The sequence below is a fragment of the Phyllobates terribilis genome, unplaced genomic scaffold (assembly GCF_046119375.1).
Source record: "Phyllobates terribilis strain yellow unplaced genomic scaffold, ASM4611937v1 Scaffold_462__1_contigs__length_1437853, whole genome shotgun sequence".
NCBI lineage: Eukaryota > Metazoa > Chordata > Amphibia > Anura > Dendrobatidae > Phyllobates > Phyllobates terribilis.
This window is the reverse complement of record NW_027363222.1, coordinates 726050-734071: the sequence shown is the minus strand read 5'-3', so window position 1 is coordinate 734071 and position 8022 is coordinate 726050.

The following is an 8022-nucleotide window of genomic DNA, read 5'->3' as shown; positions in this document are numbered from 1 at the left end:
GTGTCACAACTTTCCAGCCTTTACATAGTAATTTTCCTCCTGCTGAAGTCCTAGATTCCCCTCTCATTGCCACCATAACGTATGATGCCAACAAAAGTGCCCCCCAAAAACAGTATGATACCCCCCATGGTGAATTCCTCTACCTTAACCTCCACATGTACAGTAGGGTCATCAAACTGTGCCCCCCCCCCTCAACTCCCAAGGCAAAGTAAGGTGACCACAACACAGTAATCCCCCAACTTTGACCCCCACACAGCCCTCCATGCAGTGTACAGCCCTCCATGCAGTGTAATGGGCCTACATACAGTATAAAGGCCCCACACTGTACAATAGTCTGCACTAGCCCTCCAAACAGTATGATGGACACCACATAGGTCAGAGTAATATTCAGCTCACCCTTGAAGGATTCCCAGCGGGTTCCATATAACGAAGCACAGGATCCAGTCTCTGCCAGATGTAGAAGCAAGGTGCATCCAAATCCAGTACAAAAAAAGTCTTTATAAGAACGATTGAAACAATGGCATTGTTGTGACACCATTTAGGTGTAGTTGGGGGTTTGGAAGATGCACAAAAGAGGAGTCTAAGAACATGCAGAGTGTTCAAAACGCGTTCGGTGTTGCACATTTTCTACACCTTCCAAACCCCCAACTACAGCTAAATGGTGTCACAACAATCCATTTGTTTTTTTTACTGGAGCTGGATATTCACTTCAATCCAAGCATGATGGACCCCACACAAACCTTAACACTGTATAATTGCTTGCATACTGTATAATGGCCCCACACAACCCTTCAAATATTATAATGGCCCCCCATAGTATAACACGCCACCATAATCCTCCATACAATAAAATACTCACTATAGTGCTCCACAGAGCATAATTCACTTCCCCATGGTCCTCCTCACAGTAATATGCACCCGCCCATAGGGTAAAACGCAACCCCACCCCCCCATAGGGTGAAGCTCAACCCCCCCCCACCCCCCATAGGGTAAAATGCAGCCCACAGTTTTCCAGTATTATGGGCACCACGTACTCACTGATTTTATTTTTAAGAAAAATACAATACTCACCGCTCCTTGTTCCCCCACTGCTTCAGTCTCTGCAGCGCATATACTCACCTCAGCAGCTACACTATCTGACACAGCATGGAGTGCGATGAAGTGTCGTCATCGTGCCCGCTGTGTCAGATGCAGGAGGGAGGGAGCATTAAATGCTGCCGTTCAGTCAATACCATGGTTAATCACTAACAGGGGCATTTAAGTGTCCTGGTAGCTACTTCACTCATGTACCTCTTCCCATCGCCCCATAGAAGTGATTGCCGAAGATTTACCATGGCAGTCAGGGGCCTTAAAGAAGGATTCAATCACTGCCATCTTAGTACTCCTATAAAGCTCGGCTTCACAAGAGAATGTCAATTAAACTACATGTATATACTGCAATAATACAAAATATAGTATAAGGGGTTAAATGATCACAAGTCCACTAAGTTAACTTAAAAATAAAGTAAAAATTGAAAAAGTTTTGAAAAATATGAACGTTTAAATTATACTTCAACCATTATGTTAAAATACCCCCCAAAACATAAAATGAAATGCTCTTCTTCACAAAAAAACACAATCAAAAGCAATGACATTTAATGCAACCCAAAAAGGTATCAAAAACGGATCAATTCACTTGTATTGAGAGAGGCTGAACACATCCAGTCGGCACGTGATAGCGTGTATGCAAATTGCAATCTTGCGGCGCCAGTACTAGAGAAATTCTGTCCGCTCGCACACTGTGCACTTTAAGGAGCCACAAGTCTGACTGCAGATGGCGCCCCAAACCTGGGCAAACCTTTTAATATACCCCAAAATTGTATCAATAAAAGCTACGCAAAATCACACAGTCACAAAGGTCCATCAACAGAAAAAAAAATGTAAAAGGTCTCAGAATATGGTGACCCAAACCAATTTCTTTAGTGTTGTTACATAGTTGTTTAACCACCGTGGGAGATAAAACAACTTGAGTTTGGTATTGCGGTTATCTCAATGACCTGGAGAATTATATTATAATCTAAAAACAAATCCTTAAAAGACAATAGTGGAATTGCTTTTATCTCATTATTTCATCCCAACAAAGATTTTTTTTCTCTCCACATTTCAGACATATGATAAATATATAGTTGTATAGTTTGTTTTTATCTTAGTGGTGAAAACATTTTATTTTATTTCATTTTGCAACAAAGAAAATAACTCGTTTCCCACTATTTCCTGTGGCCAAATATTTTCCTATTGGTAAAGCAAAATGAGGATTTAGTTTGTGTGAGTGAAGCTCATGTTTTTATTGACAAAAGTTTAGAGAACAAAGAAGATTTTGATTATTTTTTAAAATCATTATTTGGGTATGTTATATGGTTATTAAAGGGGTAAATAATTGCTATGGAGCTAATATTATGGGTTCAATAATTTAACATTTTTATATGGCGAAATGATTAAATGCTACTTCCGCGTCTTAAATTTTTATACCTTTGAAATCGGATCGGGGCCCGCCTCTGCCCACCGGGACAGGCGATCGGGGCCCGCCTCTGCCCACCGGGACAGGCGATCGGGGCCCGCCTCTGCCCACCGGGACAGGCGATCGGGGCCCGCCTCTGCCCACCGGGACAGGCGATCGGGGCCCGCCTCTGCCCACCGGGACAGGCGATCGGGGCCCGCCTCTGCCCACCGGGACAGAACTACCCCGATGCCGTGAGCGGTAACTACGTCAGGTGGGAGCTTCTAGAACTACCCCTCATGAGCGGTTCTATTAGTACTCCTAGTTTGCTGTTCTTGAGCTACCCATTGTGGGCGGTTCTATTAGTTCTCCTAGTGTGCGCTGCTAGAACTACCCCTCGTGTGCAGTACTAGAACTACCCCTGGTGCCGGTGTGTGCTTCTAGAACTACCCCTGGTGGGCGGTTCTAGAACTACCCCTGGTGCCATGATCAGTTCTAGAACTTCTTCTAGTGCGCGGTTCTAATACTGCTCCTGGTGGACGCTTCTAAAACTACCTCTGGTGGGCAGTTCTAGTACTACCCATGGTGGGTGGTTCTGAAACTACTGGTGCTGATGGGCGCTTGTAGAACTACCCCTCGTGTGCGTTTGCATAACAACCTTTGGTGTGCAGTTCTAGAACTACCCCTGTTGACGGTGGAGGCTTCTAGAACTACCCCTGGTGGACGCTTCCAGTACTACCGATTGTGGGTGGTTCTATACGTACTCCTAGTGAGCAGTTCTAGAACTACCCCTGGTGCCGGTGGGCGCTTCTAGAACTACTCCTAGTTTGCAGTTCTAGAACTACCCCCTGGTGCCGGTGCGCGGTTGTAGAACTACCCCTGGCAGGCGCTCCTAGAACTACCCCCCGTGGCGCTTCTAGAACTACCCCTCGTGGGCGCTACTAGAACTACCCCTCGTGGGCGCTACTAGAACTACCCCTCGTGGGTGATACTAGAACTACCCCTCGTGGGTGATACTAGAACTACCCCTCGTGTGCAGTACTAGAACTACCCCTGGTGCCGGTGTGTGCTTCTAGAACTACCCCTGGTGGGCGGTTCTAGAACTACCCCTGGTGCCATGATCAGTTCTAGAACTTCTTCTAGTGTGCGGTTCTAATACTGCTCCTGGTGGACGCTTCTAGAACTACCCATGGTGGGCGGTTCTATTAGTACTCCTAGTATGCAGTTCTTGAACTACCCATTGTGGGCGCTTCTAATACTACCTCTGGTGGGCAGTTCTAGTACTACCCATGGTGGGTGGTTCTGAAACTACTGGTGCTGGTGGGCGCTTGTAGAACTACCCCTCGTGTGCACTTGTAGAACAACCCTTGGTGTGCAGTTCTAGCACTACTCCGATGGGCGGTTCTAGAACTACCCCTGTTGACTGTGGAGACTTCTAGAACTACACTTTGTGGGTGGTTCTAGAAGTACTCCTAGTGAGCAGTTCTAGAACTACTCCTGGTGGGTGCTTCTAGAACTACCCCTGGTGGGCGCTCCTAGAACTACCCCTGGTGCCGGTGCACGGTTGTAGAACTACCCCTGGCGGGAGCTCCTAGAACTACCCCTGGCGGGCGCTTCCAGAACTACCCCTGGCGGGCGCTTCTAGAAGTATCTGTGACACCCCAGGGGTCTGGTTGCCACAGTAATAGAGATATTATGTCTGAGAGCAAGTGGGAGGTTTCTCTGGTCAGGAGCCCTAAGCATGCAACATGGTCCGCCCAGACCTGGGAGGGGAGGAATCTTCCCTTATAAACTGGGTCTGGGGTGGGATTAGTGAGTGAAGACAGAGACAGAGCCTGCAGAACAAGCAGAGGAGTCAGAGCCTGGAGAGGGGAAGTAAGAACCAGGAGCTCTGTAGGAGCAGCAGCTGAAGGCCAGGGGCTGTGAGCAGAGATATAGCTCGCCCTGGCTGAAGTTACTAAAACCGGACACAGGAGTCCGAGGCTGTGGGGACTGATATATACCCAGCAGCAGAAACCAGCCGGCAGGGGATTCCAGGTCCTCTGGCCATAGAAGCCCGGAGGCTCAGTCACAAAGAAGGGACCAGCGCCGCCATCCAGGAGCGGAGGCTAACAGAAGGCCCCAAGTCACCAGCCATACGGGTGAGCACCACACGGTATACTCAGGGACGTGGGCTACTTGAAACCGCTGACAGCAAGGTAGCCAGGAAGAGTGCAGATAAACGGGGAGGCCTACAACTCCACCTGGCCAGGGGAACTCCTGCTTGCTCGCAGACTGACCAGGCCCCTTATACTAGCCAGTACTCCCGGGAGGGTCTGCCTTGTACCATCAGTAAAGACCCTGAACTGCACCTCACGTCTCTGTGATTCCTTGCCGCACCAGCACCATTAGCACTGGGACCCTCACACCATCACTCCCATCATCTCTCACATTAGCTGCCCTGAGGCAATACTTCTCCCGTGGGGAGTTATCCCATACTCGGCTGCGCAAACAACATCAGCCTCAGCGGTCGGCAGCGCAGCGGAGGTCCCCACTGACCGCAATCCACGGGTGGCGTAGTCGGACATTTGCTATACATTAAGACTGCCACTGGTTTGACCACCCTGGGCACGGACCGGGTCACAGCCACACGGACACTACAACCCCCAGCATTCTACAACAGGCCCGGTTCCGGGTTCCCATGCACAACCCAGGCCCAGGGGGCGCGTCAACTTTGGCGTAGTCGGCAGGATTTCGTGCCCGCAACCACTGGATACTGCGTGACTGAAAAAGAGACTTTTATACTTACCTGTGGTTAAGTTTCCCGCCGTCCGGAGTAGTTTCCCGCCATCCGGAGCCGATTCCCGCCATCAGACGCCATCTTGGACCGTTTCCCGCCGTCTTCTGCCTTCTTCCCGCCATCCGCAGCTGCTTCCCGCCTTCGGACGCCATCTTCGGGACGCCGCACGGGAAGAAGAGGGGCGTGGATGCCGAAGCTCCGCCCCACGCTCTGACGCTGCGCAAGGTCCTGGAAGGGAGGAAGAGCGACGCTGACGTCATCGGAGCGCGACGCCAGGTCCTCAACCCCGACGATTGACTGCGGAGCCGCGGCCTACGGAAGAAGAGCATCGCAAGGTAGGCCACGGTCCACTAGGGGGGAGGAGGATGCCGGATACCGAGGGGAGCTCCACTGCCACAGCCACCGCCAGCGCAACCGCTGCAGCAGTCATGCCATTCACCATGCCCTATATCCCGGGGGCAACCTGGCTACCCCAGTACTCAGGGGAGTCACATACTCTAAATGACTTTAGCGAAAGACTGGATAGCCTCTTCCAGGTGTACCCCCTCACAGAAGAGCAAAAAGTGAGCATCCTGGTGGCCCAATTAATCGAGCAGCCCAAAGGGAGGTAAAGTCCTGGCCACCTGGGAAGAAGAGGACTGTCAGAGAAATACTAGCCCGGCTGAAAGACACATTTGATACCCGCACTTCAGCCGAAATAAAGCTCAGATTTTACGGGTGTAAACAGCGGGCACATGAGAGTATAAGAGACTATGCTCTAAACCTACAAGAGGCCCTGAGAGCCATTAAGCAGGCAGACCCTGACAGCGTGGGAAATGAAGATAAGCTGTTGACTGAACAATTTATTGAGGGTCTACTGTGCAATGCCCACCGAACCCAGTTGCGGGCAATGGCCTTACAGGACCCTGACCTGGACTTTGCACAGTTCAAGGACAGAGCCATCCGGGTGCTCGGAGAACCGGCACCAGGTGGCGCTGTGACCCACAGGCGCCCTGCTATCACTTACCACCAGGAGACGGCGCCCTTGTCTGCAGGGCCTGTGGGAGCTGATGCGCAGGCTTTGAACAATAACCCGACTACAGACCTGCACCATCAGGTCCAAGAGCTGACTAAGAGCGTTGCCGCGCTAACCAGAACTGTGCAGTCTTTACAGGTCTCTTCTCCAGGAAAGATCCAGCTGGCATCCGGACTGGAGGACGTCCCGTGGCGCCGACTGAGGAGGACCCCACCGGCCAGAGGAAGACCCAGCGACAGATACAACGAGGACGGACGACCCATCTGCCGCCGCTGCAATCAACCCGGACATGTGGCAAGGTACTGTCATTTAAACGGGCACAACCTGGGGTAGAGGGCCAACCCCCAGGCATAAGACCATCAGGCCCATCAAACTGGCGTGATAAATATGTAGGGGGACGTCCAATCTTGCCTGTGGTACTGGATGGCATTCCTATGAGTGCCCTACTAGACACTGGGTCACAGGTGACCACCATCCCGTACGTGCTCTTTAAACAGTACTGGAATGACTCGGACATAACCCGCTACCCAGATGACGACCTGAGTATCATCGCCAGCAATGGTCAGCCCGTGCCGCAGGTGGGATTCAAAGAGGTGACCATTAAGATCGGTAAAGTCGAACTGGCGGCACAAGGACTGATTATAGTGGACATAGACCGTCATGAGAGTCACCCTAGAATAACCTTGGGAAGTAATGTGATTGAAAATTGTCTTGCAGAGGTGATTCTCATTTTACAGCAGGTTGCCAAGAACGCCAGTTCCGGCCAGCAGCGTGTGCTCCAAAAAGAGATCCGGGCACTAATGAAGCGGCAACAGGTGGAACTATCTGGTGGTGAGATAGGTAGCGTGAGAATGTGCGACCCGTTCCCTATTGCCATGCCCCCAAAAAGTGAGATGATGATTTGGTGCCGGGCAGCTATTGGTCTAAGAGGTAGAGACTACCAAGCAATGGTAGAACCCGTCTACTCAGACAGTAGGCCCACCATTTTGACAGCACGGGGGGGTGGTCGATGTACGCCATGGGAGGGTGCCCGTCCGCATCATAAATATCGGGGAGAAAGAAGTACACCTGCCCCGGTATGCCACGCTAGCCAAATTGTTCACCATCAACCAGAACTCTGTACAGGCCGTGGAACCCTTGCCTCCATCTCAACCAGAGGAAGGTAACGGCTCAAAGAAACCAATGGAGGACTGGTGTCAGCAACTGCATTTGGGTACTGACTCAGACTCCCTGTTTTTGGTGTGAGGGAGTGATCGGGTGGTTCGAGTGTACGAGAGAGTGTTTAGTAAACACCCGCTAGACTTCGGGCGAGTAAAGGGGGTAGAACACCACATCCCCACGGGAGACCATCCTCTCATAAAGGAGAGATACCGACCCGTACCCCCGGCACACTACCAACACGCCAAGGGGATGCTTAGAGACATGAAGGAGGCTGGGGTAATCAGGGACAGCTGTAGCCCCTGGGCAGCTCCACTAGTCTTAGTGAAAAAGAAAGACAACACCATGAGAATGTGTGTAGACTACAGGAAGGTCAACCGTATCACACACAAAGATGCGTACCCGTTACCAAGGATAGAAGAGTCCTTAGCTGCATTAAAATCTGCTAACTTCTTCTCTACTTTGGATCTCACTAGCGGGTACTGGCAGGTTCCTGTAGCAGAGGCGGACCGGGAGAAGACCGCATTCACCACCCCGATGGGTCTCAGCGAATTTAACTGTATGCCGTTCGGGCTCTGCAACGCACCAGGAACT